At 30.8% G+C, this 19312-nt stretch overlaps 1 long non-coding RNA gene across 1 annotated transcript; it reads right to left on the reverse strand.

Moving 5' to 3' along the window:
- Window positions 1-1417: 1417 nt before the first annotated feature.
- Window positions 1418-18681, reverse strand: LOC147908296 (uncharacterized). The gene is made up of 2 exons (XR_015546318.1): window positions 12063-18681; window positions 1418-11794 (listed from the first exon to the last, which is right to left on the reverse strand). It is a non-coding gene; the product is annotated as an uncharacterized LOC147908296 (long non-coding RNA).
- Window positions 18682-19312: the final 631 nt, after the last annotated feature.

The following is a 19312-nucleotide window of genomic DNA, read 5'->3' on the forward strand; positions in this document are numbered from 1 at the left end:
TAATGCTCATGTGAAATAAATAACATTCTTTCATTAAAAAACGCTACGAATTAATTCCAACACCTAATAACATTTAACCATATCACTTGTATGATAAATAAAAGTGATATCTTCACGATAAATATCCTCATATAAATCAACATATCAATAATAACTGTGTATTAGAGTCTACAATAAAAATAGTATGTTTCATTAAAAAAACATAGATGAGACCTTGATCAGTCCCTGCAGACGCCCAAGGTCAAACTGAATATCAGTAAATAGCTTCTTTGAAACCTTACAACTTTTGTCTGAAGCTTTCTTTAAAAAATGTTATGTAAGAGTCTTATAGCACAAGGATAATCGTAATTGAATCGTAGAACCTGAATCATAGTCATAGGTGCATTATATTTTGCGTACTATGTATACCAAAATATAATGCGTTGCCATATAAGTACAATTCACATTTCTTCACGATTAATTATAGTCACTTTTATGTTCAGCTCATAAATCCGGGGTCTTTTTGGACGCGCTATGTAATATATATGTTATACATATACAGGGTGTCTGGAAATAATCGCCAAATATAATATTTCATGGGCAGGTAGAGCGGACTAAACTGAGTCGAAAAGTCTTCTATTTTGTAAGTTTCCCCAATAGTTAACGAGAGACGCCCGGCCTATTACTGCGAAGTGTACTCGTATACGTGCTCCGCGCCGCGCACACCGCGAGTTCTCCATAGCTCGGACAATGAACTTGCCAAACTATCTTCGCTTCCCACTGTCCGCGCGCCAAGCGATCGGTAGGCGTATACACTTCGCAGTAGTAGGCCAGACGGGCGCACGTATTCAGCTATCTTTAAGGATTAATATCTCATTAATTGAGGAAACTTACAAAATGGTAAAGGACTTTTCGACTCAGATTAGTCCGCTCTATCTGCCCATGAAATATTTAGCGATTATTTCCAGACACTCTGTATATGTGCTATACATACATATAATATACAGTCAATAGTCATATGCATAATTTTCATACAATGTTGTACGTTTATGAAATGTATATAAGTATATCATATTTAAAGTGTTTTAGTAAATGTATACACTTATAGGTCAATGTATACATTGACTAACAGCAAGTTACAATAATATTTTTACTAAATGAACACTCTGACTGTGACATAGCTATATCTTTGAATGCAAAATGTATTTGAAATACATGTATATACGTGTAATGTAACAGCACTTTTTCCTTTGTTCGCAATGCCATTTTAACTTAGGATGTAACATGTATTTTCAGTACATAAATAGATGCGCAACTAAGTTCCCGCTGTTTGTCAACAGATGGCTCCAGCAGTAAGTGCTGGTCGATTGGACATAACCTAAACGTCATGAACCAAGCTTAGACATATGGTAAACAAACCGCTTTGAAACATTAGTGATTTTATTTTTACGTCATATTCTTTTGGTTGTGTGAAAATGTCTGATTTTGTGCCAAATAATCGTCATATGCGGGAAGTATTGATTTTCTTCTTTCATTCGAAAAAAACGGCGGCTGAAGCGTATAGAGAGCTCCAAAAAGTTTACGGAGATGCTGCTCTAAGTGAAACAACGTGCCTAGATTAGTTCCGTCGCTTCAAAGACGGTGATTTCGATGTTGACGACCGTCCGCGTGAAGGAAGGCCAAAAACCTTCGAAGACGCTGAATTGGAGGCATTGCTCGATGAGGATCGGTGCCAAACGCAAGAAGAGCTTGCTTCAGTATTAGGAGTTACCCGCCAAGCCATTTCCAAGAGATTGCATGCGTTGGGAATGATTCAGAAGCAAGGAACTTGGGTTCCTTATGAGTTGAAGCCAAGTTGAGCGTTTTTTCGTCTGTGAACAATTGCTCCAGCGACAAAAAAGGAAAGGTTTTCTTCATTGCATCGTGACGGGTGATGAAAAATGGATTCATTACAGCAACCCAAAGAGAAGAAAGTCATGGGGGCTGCCCGGTCATGCTTCTACGTCGACGCCTCGGCCGAATATTCACGCTGCGAAGGTTATGTTGTGTATTTGGTGGGACCAGGTCGGTGTTATTTATTATGAGCTGTTGAAACCGAACGAAACCATCACTGGGGAACAGTATCGACTTCAATTGATTCGATTGAGTCGAGCACTGCGCGAAAAACGGCCACAATACGCGGAGAGGCACGAAAAAGTGATTCTACAGCATGACAACGCTCGGCCTCACGTTGCCAAACCCGTTAAAACCTATCTGCAAACGCTGAAATGGGAAGTCCTACCCCACCCGCCATATTCTCCAGATATTGCACCGTCCGATTATCACTTGTTCCGTTCGATGGCACATGGTCTGGCTGACCAGCAGTTCTACTCATATGAAGACATCCAAAAATAGCTTGATAAGTGGATAGCCTCAAAAGATGAACAGTTTTATCGTGATGGTATACGAGCTATGCCAGAAAGATGGGAAAAAGTAGTAGCTAGCGATGGGCAATACTTTCAATGATTCATTTGTAACCATTTTTTCACAATAAAGTTGCATTTTCATCAAAATAACAGCGAGAACTTAGTTGCGCACCTACATTGCACATATATACAATAAGTAGCTATTCCATCTTTTTTTATTATGTTTAACGGGCCTTTTACAATAATAAGCCATAAATCAGTCATAGAAGTCAGATGCTAAAAATTGACGACTGTGATTGGTCAATTTTTAGCTTCTAACTTCTGATTTATAATTAATGTCTTATTATAGAAGGCCCATAATAAGAAGAGACAGAAGTTACTCATACTTAACTTTTCATGATATGATATAGACAAAATAGTGAATATTAGAATTATATTTTACGTGCATTATGATGTACACACATTACAAAACATAAAATATATTTTTAATTCATATTCACATACGTGTATAGCTATTTCATCTCTTTTTGTTATGTATAACAAAAAGGTGTACTGATGTTCTTTTTTTTCTACATTTAATAAAAAGAGATATGTTTTTTATGGTCAAATATACGGATATTAGTGATCTATGCTTTTATTTTCAATATCAGAATATACATACACCTAACATAAATCAAAACTAATGAGAATCAAACGCAGATGATTAGACGTAACATCTTACAAAAAATAATTAAATTACGAATTCTCTGATAAATGATATCTTCTTTACTTTGTACATTTCAACTCACTTTGAAGTCCTCTTCAGCAATACAGATATGTTACAAAAAGCTCACAAATACAAAGAGATTGTCACTCGCAAATTGCCAGAGATGAAATGATGTAAAATTTTAGTAGATAGAGAGAGTGTCAAGAAGCTTTGATACATAATTGATCACAAAATTACATTTATACAAATCTATTTACTAAAATTTTACATCTTCATCTTTGGCAATTTGTGAGTAACACAATCTTTTTGGATATGTGAGTTTTTCGTTATATATCTATATTGCCTCATTAGCCTTAATTTATGTTAGTTTTATATTTTAGATTTAAAGTCCTCTATATAATAATTGTTTTTTTCAATATTAGACTATTGCATGTATGTGTATTATGATGTGTGAATATCTACACAAATTAGAGCTAGAAGTAATTTATACTGAGGTATTCATGCAGATATTTCCTATGTTTATTTATACAAAACATTGTAATTAAATTTTATGTATATATATATATATATATATATATACACATTATATTATATATGTATACATACAATTTTAATATTGCATATTTAAATTGCATATTTATGCATTCCCTATGCAAATTAAATATTACATATTTAATTTTTTCCGCCTGTACTAAATAAAAAAAAAGTAAAAGTGCCGACCATTCAACGTCTTCCAACATCATTTATAGTCGCCGCAGTTAGTAACAGTTAGTAGTAATTGTCACTAGAAAACACAAGTTTACACAGCCCTCGATTGAGTACAAATGTGTGGCGTTGTATCAACGATAACGGACAATTGACACGCAACTTGTGTCGCCGTGTGCACGAAAGTGTCTAGGAATTTTGCAATTGTAAAGAATCCATTGGTGCGGGGTGACCGGCACACCCGCGTGATGTTTTATGCGCTTGAGTCGCGATAGCGAATCTCTCGTGTAGCATCAATACCTCGGTTCTCTATGAGCCTTTCTTTTTGTTTTTGTCCTTCTCACGGACTCTTTTGCTTTATATTTTATCGCGCCTCCGCGATTTTGAAATACATGTTACTCATTTTCTTTTATTCAGTGTATTTATTCGATTGACAAACGTCGTTCCTTCCATTTCCTGTGAGCGACCCTGAAGCCCTTTTCCGCCTCTCTACTGGAAAATTGAGCTAGCCGATCCTCGCGCTGTCGCGGCCCTTTACGTCTAAGGAACAGATTCGCGTGATCACGAAGGCTTATTGTATATAAATTTGCGATAATGAATTGACGTGATCTTGAGCTCGTCTGGCGCCTAACTTTGCAATTAGTGGGTTACTCGACTGTGCGAGGACGAAGTTAGAAAGAACGCTTTTTTTTTATTCGCGTACCGCGCGAACTCGCACGCGCCGACGGAAGGCGTGAAAGTATACATATATGTGAATATGTAAATATGTAAATAGGAGATCTAACTTTATCAAATTCGACTAAAAAGAAAGAGGACATCTCATTATTAATCATTGTTTTTTTAAATAAGAAATCTTTTTCGTTGCGAATTATCAATATTACAGTCGATATAAATCAAATAAAAAATACGATTCGTAAAAAAGATTAGTTGGAAAGTAATAATTAATGTTTTATTGTATTTTCAAGTTTTCATATTTTTATAAAATCATTAATTTTATTTGTAACACATCTTAATGAAAAATATAATCTGATTAACATTTTGTGCAATATTACTCGCATTTTATGCAATTTGAAATTGATTTCTATATTATTGAAGCATAACTGACAATAATTTTACAATGATGTGAAAAAGGATTATATTCACTTTATTTCATTGTACCAATTTTTCCTTAAGTTTGACGTTATAATAATTTTCGGTTCCTACGAAGAAAAATAAGAAAACAGAAATATAACGATCCCCAAGTCGCGAAATCCTTGAAAATTGGTATCCCTCTTTATTTACTTCAGACCTAATAGTTCGTACAACTTTTGTAACTTTTACAGTTTCGTATGTTTAGTACTGTTACTTTGAATAAATTGCGATATAAAAGTTTCATATAAGAAGAATTAAAGCCACTTAGATAGAAATAAGAAGATCCTTTAATAAGAATATAAAGATATAAAGATTTAAGTTTCATTGTAATATAAATATTAAAAATAATCACTTAGATTATATTTTTTATTTAATTTGGGATTAAATTTAGTGTTAGTTGTTGATATATATATAAAGACTTTTTCACTAATGATACGTATCACTTATTTTTTACCATACATAAATTAATAAAAATAATTCACTTAGAATTCGTATTTAAATTTTTAATTTCGTATAACAGAGTTTTGTTCGAGGCTCATATATGATTTCGATTGAATGAGATAATAATTAAAGATTATAATGTAGCGGCCATTATTGATATCAAATCTTTTATATACCTGATACGTATCGTTTAAGTAGAATTTTTATTCATGAGATTTTTTCTTGGTGTAGAAAAGATACAAAAATACTTTTGAGGCTTCCACGGGTGCTTTCTATAAAGATTTTGCCAAGTCGCACCACCATCCAGCACAAAAACAGTCAGCAATCAACTTACTTGTTAGCTTGCGACTCTATTTACATAGAGCTTTCACCATCTCTGATAAAGAACATCTACAGACAGAACTCAACCACCTAAAATTAGCTTTACAGAAAAACAGACACGACAAAAAAGACATAATCAATAAACATGCGAACAAGATGATTTCCGACAAACAACCAGACAAAAGGATCTTATTCATTCTCCCATGTCAAAGGAACAATAGATCGGATTGGCAGGATTAATTATTATTAAACAAACACAATATCCGAATTATTTTCAAACCAAAAAGACAATAGAACAAATCTTAAGAAATCCTAAAAATTAAAGACCTCCACTCAGCTCCGCAGGAGTATACAAAATACCTTGTTCCTGCGAGCAAGTATACATTGAAAAAACCGGGAAAATGATTAACCTATGGATAAAAGAATACCAATGTGATGTCAGGCTAAAACAAGCCACGCAATCGGTATTATCAGAACACAACATTGAAACAGGACATTAAATACTGTTTGACAAAACGACCACAACAGCTAACATCACTTTTTAAGAAAGTTTAGAGAAGCCATATAGATACAAAACACCCTAACAATCTAAATAGAGATAATGGCTACAACATAAGTAAAATATGGAAGACCATTCTCCCGATTATAGGACAACGACTAATTTCCCCCATCTCCCTTACAATTCTTTTCTTTCCCCTCTCATCACTCCAACAAGCAGCGTAATAAATGGCGGAGGAACAGTTCAATACCAGACTGCTCTTTGTCCTGATGAAGTGAACTGCAAGATTCACGAAACGTTGGCATTCCCAGAATGGATCTGGACACAGAAAAAAACCCGCGAAACGCATAATCTTTAGATACAAAAATACGCTTCACTTAGATTTTATCATATATAAATTAATAAATTATTACTCGGAACTTAGATTTCATATGTCATATATAATAATATAATAAATTTTTTTTCGACTCTTTTTAGTCATCATTTTTTACGAATTTTTCCAATATCATTTCTTTGATGCATTGTAATTAATTAAAAATAAAATATTATTTTACTCAATTTTATTCCTTTTTTCAATCTGTAAGTTATTAGAAATGAAATAGGGAATTCAACTCCGATGTTGACAAGGTCATAACTTTGAATGACCATTGAGAGCTTTTGGTAGTTAATTTACTCTCGTTAATTATTGAGAAGATATTAAAATTAAAATGAATGATTCATCTTCGATGATCTTGACTCTTCCATACATTATCAAAGGTCATTACACCCAATAACCTTTGGAAGATTGTAGTTATAACTCATCACACGTTACAAAGTTAAAAAATAAAATTACCTTGACATATATTGCCATGGGAATCACTCTATGGAAATCATTCTAATGTTTCTGTATTCAATTCAACGAATTTATTATTTAATTTGTTATATTTTTACAACAATTAAGGGATTAAAATCTATAATAGTCGACGCTTTTAATTTTTTTAGTTAATTCGGAGATTTTTATATAGCTGTAATTTATCGATAATTTCGTCACTCCAGTGTCCCCTTAGTGTCCAACTAGATATAAGTCTGGAAAGATTTTTATAATTAGAATTATAAATATTGAAATCTTTGTAAATGATAATTTTATATCTCCTTCTTTTTCAATTATTTTTTTCAGACATCATAAAGCCATTCAGATTCATTTTTCGCACAAACAGCATCGAGGGATCCGGTGATGTTGGAAATAGAGGCTTCTTCTTCTTTTTTTTTTTTTTTTTTTGATAACGGAGGGGAAATGCCTGACGCATACCCCGGACCTCAGGGGAGAGCCCGGGGTTATGTGGGACTTGCACCCACTAAAACCCCTCCGGGTGTCCTGAATGGGGGGTTGGGGATCCCCGCCAGGATTCTCAGCCCCCTCAAGGCGCGCCAAACGAGAGTTTGGCGCCCCTCATGCTCGCTTATCGCGCCGCGAAATATGTTTTCGCGGCGCGGCGTATCCCTCGCGCGCGACAGGGCGGAGGCCCCGCCCCAGCCTCGCAGTCGTGGACTGACGGGGCAATAGGGACGGAACCCCGCGCGCGGAGGATCAAACCAGGTTCGGCGGCGATACGTCCTTCGCGGTTCACCGCCGCTTCACGGCTCCCCGCGTCCGAGATGGAGAACCGAGTCGTATGTGACGTTCCAGAGTAGGAGGCCCAGCACGGATCCCTGCGGAATACCGCACGACGTGTCCCTCCGCTGCTGGAGTCCCTGTTTGTTATGGAATTCCAGCTGCCTGTCTCGGAAATAGTCCTCCGGAAATAGGGGCTTCTATCTTAATTATGTGCAACCATGCATAATGACTAAATTAAGGTAAAGATAATTATAATTAATTATATATTATAATTAATATTATATTATTATAATTATTATAATTAATAATAATCGTTAAGTATAATTAAAGAACTATAGTGTAAGTTTACGAAATCTCAACTTTTATTTCAAAAACTTTAACATATATATTTTTGTTACCATAATTGTTATATCAATGCATAAAGAAATTCGCATAAAAAGAAACTGATAAATTAATTTTTTATAAATTAGTATAAATCGCAAAAAGTACGCAAACCTTTTTCAGTATATACGAATATTCTTTTATATACATATTATATATTGGGTCATTTAAAAAGTATCTGCGGATTTTTCATTCAAAAATTGAACAAAAAACCGCGGATACTTTTTAAATGACCTAATACATTTCTGCATATTAAAAAAAATAAGTCTGAAAAAAGAAACACATCTTTTTTAACTTTTAATAAATATTGTGTACGATTATTTAAAACCAGTGATGAAATACAATAATCGATAAAATATTACAAACGGTAAGGATCATTATCATAAAAATGATCGTGCTACTATAATTATCAATTGATAAATTATAATATATAAGAATAATAGCGGCGGAATATTACAATTATAACATTTATAATATTCACAAACTCTGCATTATTAATGTTCACAGATTAGTGGACTGATTAAAAGCGGGAGAAGAGCGGAAATATAATGTTTTTAAATCAGCGCTATAAATGTAATGTAATTGTAATGAAAGTGGGGACAGCTTTCTCCATCTTATTCTTAAAAAGCAAATTCCAATGTAGAATAACAAAACGCACGCAACGTGCGCACGTATATATATGTGCGTATGTATATATATATATATATATATATATGTGTGTGTGTATATTTATAATATATTAATATAATATACAATATTGTATATACAGATTGAACCCCGTTCAAAAGAATTGAATGAATTACAAATGATATCAAACAAGATGACGGTAATTAAGTTTGAACTTAGTATGAAAAATCAACCATTTTTAATAAACAATTGAGTAGTAATGGATTAAGTTGACCATTTACTTCCAATTTCCGTTTAATTATTTATAATTATGCCACTGCTATATTCTTGATTATGAGGAAATGAGAACTTATGAATGGAGTGGAGCTGACTCTTTAATCGTTTAAAAATTATCTTACACACGCAGCATTTTCGTTCACACAATCAAATAATTATTCTTATCTGAATTATTCTTACTCATCTATTCAATTCTTTTAAATTAATAAGAGAACATACCTTGTATATGTATACAAGAAATATGCATTGATACATGATGCTGTTTTACATAATTATCCATAAAATTAATCAAATATTTCAAAAAATTTATATATAAAGAGAAAGAAGAAATAGTGAAAGAAAAGTGATGGGCACTCAAATATTAATTCTTTTCTTGTAAAAATTTTTGGACAATTCAATTATAAAAATTCTGATTGTTTTTTTAACTACATATTCTAGAAAGTTTTGCATCTAAAAAATATTTTTATATATGTTTAAATGACCAATTTTTTTACCTCTAGATAACTTTATTTTTACCGATAATTTTACTGATGACTTTATCTATTTTCCAGATATCTCCCAGATATCTCATGAATAAAGTTATCTAGAGATAAAGAAATTGGCTGTAAAACTAACTCTTAAAAATAACATTGTCTGCGTATAAAATAAAGTAGATTGTATGTAATAATGTAAAATGTGTTATAAAAAATGAACATTTATTTAAAACTTTCCAGATTTTAAAAATATTCATAACCCTCAATATCGTTCGAAAAATGCTTAATTTTAGATTGTAATTGTAAATAGAGTTTTAATATTCTTAAAATTTTTGTTATGTATTCAAAATGATTCAATATATGTTGGTCTCATTACAAAGGAAAAGAGAGGTATATAAAAATAAGTTTTGCAACTTGCTTGAAAAGATGTAAATAAAATATATTCCTCTAAATAAAATAATAGATTTTTAAATCTTTTTATGAAATGTTAAAATGCCTGGTCAATTTCATGAGACACTTCATAATTACAGTATATAAATAGTAATTATCAGACATCGGAGAAACAACATTAAACCCTTGATATCTCTTAACCGTATTACAATCGGTATCGCTTATTATCCATATTATAATCGTTTCTCATTATCATTTTACGTATCACGAATCGAAATGTTCTCTATTTTAACGCGGATCAGACTCGCCTTAAGACTCGTACATACGCGGAAGTGAAACAACGATCAGCTCACTTTAAGAATATTATGTTAAGCGAACTGATTTTGTTCTATAATCTGAGAAAAGTTATAATAAATTTTCCTTACAAGTTCTTTAAAACAACACAATAATTTTTCCATTGTTTCAATACATTTTTCGGTATAATTCAATAATATAATCCGTATTTGACTTTGAATAGTTAAAACGTGAAAACTTGATTCACCTTAAAATAACTACGAGCATTATATATTTACACACAGAAAAATCATGAGGCAGATATCCGCTTAAATTAAGTGAAAATGTTATTCTACGTGCTCTTAGTCAATAGTTATTTATTCAATTCAATTTTGAATCTCATTTTATTGATTAAATAATACTGAACATTCTCTGAGATCATCTATATGTACAGGGTGCGTCAGGTATTTGAGGACACTCACATATGTGCTTGTCACTTCGCAGCAAAATATTTTTCTTTCTTTTTTCCTTTCAGATCATAAATGGATGGCAATAAGCTAACTCATGAAAAGACACGCTGTTATCGTCGCTATACACGCGAATAATAGCGATCTTGAAATCTCCGAATTTTTGAATCTCGCCCGATCGTTTGTTCGCAAAGTTCGTCGAGAGTTAGAAGTATCTAATGGCAATGTTCAAAGTGTTGCCAAGCACAAAACACATAAAGCACGTTCAGATGCAGTTAGAACATTACAGTTTGTGCAGCAAGTCCAGGGCATTATTGCCCCCCAAATCACATAACCCCAAACATGTGGCCACCTAGCTCCCCTGATCTTAATCCTTTAGATTACTATGTATGGGGCGTTGTAGAACGGGAGACCAATAAACATCCCCATAACACGCTTGATTCCCTCAGAGCAGTTATTGCCAGAGTAATGACACATATGGACAAGGCTTCTTTGATTCGAGCATGCAAACGTTTTCGGCAGAGAATTGAAGCTGTTATTGCTGCTGAAGGTGATTTTATCGAATAATTGTATTGCCTACGAGTTTCTTACTTTGCTGTAAAAAAGTCAATAAAATACAATAAGTTTTCTAAGAAATATACGCATTTTAGTTTTATAGTCAATATGTCCTCAAATACCTGACGCACCCTGTATATGTAGCCCTAATTTTTTCTTTCTATTTCTTTTATAAGATAACCGTAAGAATTTCAAAGTGTTGATGAATAAATATCATTGGTAAGAGTTGCCAATGTTGAACCAAGTAATTATTAGGGGCCATTAAAGTATAAATATTTCTGTATAGTGATTGTAAAATTAATTAGACACAGGTCTGAAATTTCTTTTTAACATACATTTGTGTTTGAAAAAGAAAAATTTCCCATGCATTTTTGATGCGCTGAATCCATAAGTGAAACTGTTTCACCATGTCGGAATTTTGAGAAAAACGAGATTAAAACGCCTGAAAAACCCATTTTCGAGTATTTTTAAACATTCATAGCTGACAAGTAATAAATTTAGAAAATAGTCTAGTTAAAATGTACTTTTTACCTGCAAAAGATCCGATAGTGGTTTTGGATATGTCTTATCCCTAAAAAAAAGAAATAATATACGCTAAGTGCATAAAAAAGATATTGAATACATTCTCTTAATCGGAAAAAAAAAACAGATATGAAATGTAATTAATCAAGTATTTCATTACGCAAGACACATAAGATAGATTGAAAGTGACTAAAATTGTTAATACATTAATATAAAATTGTCAATATATTATAGTGAAGAAAAAACTTGGGTATGCTCGTGCATTAAAACGTAATATTCTATGTTTTCATAGTACGAAAATTATTTGTAATACAAACCCAGATAGTAAAATGTCTTCTAGCAGACTGTCAGCAAGTTCGAGCAGAAAATAACGACAGTCTGCCATCAATTGCGTCCGCATTAGACTTGTATTCTATTAATATCGCCTGTTGACATAATGTGAGGGCAAATTATTAGCAAAAACTGAGCAGATCTTGCCAATTCTTTATGTTTTTTCTAGCAATCTGTCAACAGTATTATGTACATCTAATTCTGCAACAATTCTGTTGTAATTTTTGTTGGCATAGTGTGTAGTAGACATTTAAAAAATCTGCTTTCTACAGACTTGACTATTCAGGAATTAATAAAAAGGTTATCACATACAATATACTGCAGATATATGCATAGATAGAGATAGGCATTATTGTAATATTTGTAGCTTTGATTAATGATTACTTAGATAATGAAAATTTTCCAATTATTCGATTAATCATTAATCAAAAAGAAAAAGTATTTAATTACTCAATTAATCAGTAATTAAAATTAAAAAATATTTAATTATTTGATTAATCAAGTACATGATTTTTTTAATTACTTTATTAATCAGTCATCAGAAAATAAAATTTTTTTGTTACTTAATCAATCAGTAATCAAAATGTAAATAATTACTTTAGTAATCGGTAATAAAACCTAAAAATTTTTCAATTATTTCATTTATCAGTAATCGGCATCCGATAATTCTTCATTAATTAGTTGATTATTTTTTTTTATTTTCTTAATTAATAATAATAGTTTATCAAAAAGATTTTTTTTAGTTACTTTGAACCAGCCGAGGTGCTTCTTAATAATTTCTGGATGCCGAAAGCGATGTCGCGAGTTAAATTTCACTATCATGGTATCACGTCAGGTTTTCGAAATAATTGAGATTTAATATGCCAAAAATGGATATTTGACAAAAAGTGACATTTCTTTAATAAAAAGAGTTAATATTATCTAATCATTCTGATAAGAATTCATGATTGTTCGTTCTGTATAAAATGGATTTTTTAATTTTAATAACTTACTATTATAAATCATGCGTTTTATATATATATATATATATATATATATAACGCATGATTTATAATAGTATATACATATATATATATATATATATATATAAAATGCATATATATTTATATATATATATATGAAGAGATTCAAATATAGAATTTTTCTAAGACAGCGAATTTTCCGCCTATGACGACACAGAATCTACGTACATACATATACATTTATATAAATGTATATAAAAAAACAAAGATCATCCAGTGAAAAAGGATTAAATTCAATCACAATACTTTTTAAATAAAATTAATTGAAGTAGGGTTCTTTATGTGATTTCGACAAGCAAACATTTAACGGATGGTATATAAAGAAATATTAAATATATATAGATTGAAAGTACTCTTTTTTAAAAATTTTCATCAGTCTATCGATTAAATTTCTCAGTATTAAATATCGTAGCGAATGAGAATATTCTTTTGACTGGCGCTAAAGGTGGCAACAAAGTATTAAATTTGAGAATGTTCATTTTATTATTGGATAAGCATGTAAAATCGACAAATCATTATTTTATTATTGACAGAAACGTTGAAACTCTATTTTATATGCAGTAGTCCCTAAAATAATTTGATTATTTGATTGGCTTCGATTTCATTATCAAAATCAATACCATCATTATTAATGGTCTCTGTGATATTTTATAATAGAAGGTGATTACATGCCGCAATCCCATTTTTTATAACAGCCATTGCATTGTTTTGCGCCATTTTATTTAAGCACTTCAATCCATCTTATTTTAAATTTTGGATGAGTTGCCGCCGCTACAGCTGCTTGCTATCCTTCCTCGACAATTTTAAACAAATTCGAAAATCTACTAATAAAGGCAAAACAATTTAACTGAAAACTGTTTGCAAATCATCCTATATAAAATATTATTATAAGAATTATATTTATTGTTGAAATAAATTGTTTTCACTTTCTTTCTAAAAAAATAGAATTTGAAACAGTTGTTTCAAACAATGAATTTCACCGCGTAGCAATAGGTCGTTTTGCGTCTTCCAAAGTTTCAACTATGATCTCATATTTTTTTGGAGACCTATCATGTTTCACAAACTTGTACATTTCCTAATTATATCATTGTACATCAATTTAATATTTTCTAGTGACTTGATATCATTTATTAGATCAGTTGTTGCAACTAAATGTAGAGTGTGGCTAGCACATTTTCGATGAGGTAATAATGTAATTTTGAAGGAAACAATTCCTTCAAAAGACATTGTTCCTACAAAATGATGTTCATTCTGATTTTGTTCTTCATATGCTTCAAGATAGTCTACAACACCCATATTATCATTAGTTCCTGTTCACTATTAAATCAGACTTTAGGAATTTTAGAAATGAAAATAATTGAATCTTTGATAGATGTTTGCATCAAAGAAAAATATTAATGTAAAAAACTTTTTAACACATCATGTAACGATAGAATTAAATAATAAAGAGGCTATAAGAGTCAGATGTAGAAGAATTTTTAACAATATAATATTATAATAATAGAAGTAATAAATACTATACATAAATGTAAATATTTTAAATCAGAAAATAATTCTTTTCAGAAAAAAACGTCGACTCACCTTCATAAAACAAAGAATCATCTGTATGAATTCCGAATTTTCGGAAAGTTTTGACAAAATTGAAACCATTGTCCGTAACAGTAGCTATCAACTTCTCAATAGTTACTTCATATTTTGAATGAATTTTATTCAAAATATTAATAATTCGGTCATGTATGTGGCTTCCGGGAAATCGTTTACAGGCAATTGCATATGAAATTCTCTTGAAAGACTGTGGATCAATCTAAGTAAAAATGTATGATAACTTGTAAATGAAATAACATTGTTATGGTGTTGACTGATAATTCCACACATACAATAATTTGATGTGATATCTACAATGGTTATAAAATAATCTCTTTCTCTATAAATTCTGCAATATAATTACTCAATGAACAGTCACACCAATGAATTGACGATTGAGGCTACTCCAGATATCTGCTATCGTGCACACGTGTTTGGTGTTCAAAATCTCATTTTTTATATTATTTTATTGTTATATAACTCCTCCATTCTACTAATGTACTTCTAATAATGTATGTGCAGATAAATGATACAGTTGTTTACCACATTTATGAATATTCATAATGTAATGCACATTTACAGTTTGTAATTTTTATTTTAATTAGTAATTTTTTAATCTTTTTTTCTCTATGAAAATTTATTTTTAGATTTTTTGTTATATTTAATGGAATTTTTAATTGAACACATTAGAAATTATCATTAAAGGTCAAAATTACCATCGAAAATTTTCCGAAATGACGATAACCCTACTGTGTTATATGACACAAAACTATCTAAAATAAAATTTGCAATATTATCTTCGAATTCTTTTTGAGAAAAATCACAATACGTTCTTCGATTTTTGTTTTCCTGAGAACTGTGAAGACGTTGTTTTTTAGCTAAGCAGTAATTCTCAAATTCTGTCAATTTTTCACCATGTACTCTCTAAGAACAGTTAAGAGGGAATCTCATATAACCAGTTTAAAAATCGAAAATTTTCTAAATTAATAGTAGAATATGTAAAAAATATACTTCTAAAGTTACAAAACGAAATTTGAATTTTAAGGATTCAGCTTATTACTTATGCACAGATGTGTAATAAGCGGGGCGGCGTCTTACTGTTATCTTATTATCGAATAATTTGAAAGTGTTTTACTATTGAATAATTTGAAAAAGCATAAATGTTATTAATTTGTCAATTACAATAAAATAAGTATCGATTCAGAATTTCAGTAAAAAAGAATTTATTCGATTTTTCAATTAAGCAGAAGTTACAATTAGCTTGCAACTATTTGAGCGATACAAATTTATTATGGAATTGAGTATGAATTATTTTTAAATTTAATTTATCAAATTTTAATTTGTTGTTCGTAATTACAACATACATAATAGTGTGAATTATTCTTATTTTAAGATAGTACACTCGCAAATTGAAAATAGTCAGAATTTATTGAAATTGAATTTTCTTGAAATTTGATGGTATTATTGCATGTGTATTATCTTAAAGTTAATAATAAATCATGTTAAATAAAAATAGAAATTCGCTATTGCGATGATAATCTTTTATAAATCTTTTGAAAATTTGATTCTACTGTAAAGTTGATGCTTGTCGCTCTCTACATTCATATAATTTTTTGTTGATAATAGTAGAATAATAAAAGATGAATACAATTAAAATAATTGGTTCGAAAATCGTACTTTCAAGTGAATTTTAAAGATGAAGAGTGTAAACTTTCACATATGACAGAATGCTTGTTGAATTCTATTTTACACATCTGGTATAAACTTTCTTTGTTGACGATTTCGATTCATCAGGAACGAATCACATTTACCATCTAAATATGATCGTTTATTGAATTCTTCTTTCAAACTTGGTCTCTCAACGGATATTGCAAACTGAATATCTATCTCATTTTTGGAAGCTATTTCCTTTTCAGAATTAAATGAAACAATAGACATTCTAGAATCTTCATCATTGTCGTTCATATTTGAAGAATTATTATCGATCGAGTGATATTCTATAAGAAAACTAAAGTAAATCATTGAATTCAATTTAGAATATTCGATAAATTTAGAATATTCCAAACTTAAGAAAAAACTAAAATATTCCTCTATATTATTTTTCATTTCCATATTTTTTTATTTCCAAAATATTTTGTTTTCCAAAAGTATTTGAGTTATTAATAATTTTATTTTAACTTGGAAATAATGATTAAATAAATCATAAAATGAAAACAAAAATTAACACTTGCATTCAAATGAATATCCAATCTTGCTCAGTCTTCTCTTCTCTTTTTTATTTTGAAAATCACAACTTTTTAATGTATAAATTCACAACTCGCACAGAAATTCACTTATTCATTGACAATCGACAACTGAGCAATAACGCTTGATTATCAGTATTTATTGAATGAGAAGTAAAGGAATTTGCGTTTGGCGTATGTATATATATTTATGAAGGATATTTTCATGGGCTCCGGAATTCGAGAAATGTGTGTGTGTGTGTGTGTTCGCGGTTTGGATGAAATTCTTTCTCGCCTATTAAAAATTTAAGAGGATCATAGTGTCATCTGTTTTATCGATTCATTAGAACTTATTTACATATATGATTACATATATGATGATGATCAAGGAAATCTTTTATAAAAAAAGCCTTATTTGATGAAAATAAAAGTTAATTAGTAATTTTATGTAATAAACGTTTTTATATAATAAATGTTTGTCAAGAATAGAATAACGATTTATAAGAATGTTCTGCTTCGCTATAATGTTAATACTGTTATGTTTAATACTGAGAAATTTAATCGACCGACTAATGAAAATTTTGAAAAAAGAATAGTTTCAAAGGCGAACTGTATTAGAAAATAATAAAATGTAAGAATAAGTAATAAATACTTAATATCTCTTCCAGTCTTTATATATTTAATATTTCTTTATATACCATTCATTAAATGTTGCTTGTCAAAATCACATAAAAAACCCTATTTCAAATAATTTTATTTAAAAAGTATTATGGTTGAATTTAATCTTTTTTTCACGGGATGTTCTTTGTTTTTTTATATTTTTTTTGTATAAATGTATATGTATGTACATAGATTCTTTGTCGTCATAGGCGGAAAATTTGCTGTCTTAGAAAAATTCTATATTTGAATTTCTTCATATATATATAAATATATATGCGTTTTATATATATATTAGATGTTGGAATTAATTCGTAGCGTTTTACAAGTGATGGGAAGTACTTTCATTAATGTATTTTTTAATGCTCATGTGAAATAAATAACATTCTTTCATTAAAAAACGCTACGAATTAATTCCAACACCTAATATATATATATATATATATATATATGTAACGTTAAAAACATTATGTATTGTTCTTTCACAATAAATGCTTAATTTTTGATAAAAACGGCGGAAACTTATTTGTACACCTAATATATATATTAGGTGCGTCACCAAAATCCGAACAAATCGAACAATTCCTTGTCGTGGCAGCCTCAGAGAGCCTCTTTAATGTGTACGATTTGTATCGAAGCTCCTCCTCGGCAATTCGACGCATTGTTGGCTCGCTTACACCAACAATCGATGCTAATTTTCGCAACGATTGCCTTGGGTCATCCGAAATCAGCGTTTGAGTCCTTTCAACAACTGCAGGGATCCTCGCGGTGCGTTCTTTCGAGTGACTCTTCCTCGCTGGCATACTGGAACCTTCGTTGGATTGTTCTAAAGCCGTATATTTTGCCACAATGTCATAAACAGTGGATCTCGGGTATCCAAAGAAACCGAATTATTTCCGTTGCTGAGAGTCCGGCGCGAAGGTCTTCGATGATCGCGGCTCTTCGATTATACTCCGCACTTGGTTTTAACATCGCGGCCATTTTGAGAATATGACTGTTTACTAGAAGCATCAAACTTTCTTGGACGCCAATAACAATCTCTGGCGGAGGCACAGTATAGCGGAAAATTTGAATTGAAATTTGTCCGGATTTTGGTGACGCACCCTGTATATATTATATATATATATATATATATATATATATATATATATATATATATATATATTAGGTGTACAAATAAGTTTCCGCCGTTTTTTTATCAAAAATTAAGCATTTATTGTGAAAGAACGATACATAATGTTTTATTGATGTAAGTCAAAATGTAAGTGCAAGTTCTTTTTGCGTTTGGCATGAATCTTCATTCAATAATGCTTCCAATTCCGCGTCTTCATATACTTTCGGCCTTTCGCTACGTTCTTTGTCTTCGACAATTCAAATTCACCGTTCTTATTTTTTCTTAAATTTTTGAAACCATTCACGACAACTTCTCTCACTTAAGGCAGTCTCACCATATGCTTCTACAAGCAATCGATGAGCCTCAGCTGCAGATTTCTTCAAATTAAAGAAGTAAATCAAAAGTTCCCGCAAATGACACTTATTCGGTTCAAAACTCGGCATTTTCGCACAAAAAAAATATACACAGTGCGACAAATATGTTCCCGGACACGAACCACATCTCAGCAACCAGTGGCGACATCTGTGCGTTCAAACATGCATTTTAAAGGTTGAACATTTTGCTATCATCTGTCAAAGTTTCATTCATTTTGGTTGACATATAGTATAACGAAGATATGACAGTTCATGTTAAACAAG

This window comes from Acromyrmex echinatior, chromosome 10, assembly GCF_024713525.1.
Source record: "Acromyrmex echinatior isolate Ae372 chromosome 10, ASM2471352v2, whole genome shotgun sequence".
Classification (NCBI taxonomy): Eukaryota; Metazoa; Arthropoda; class Insecta; order Hymenoptera; family Formicidae; genus Acromyrmex; species Acromyrmex echinatior.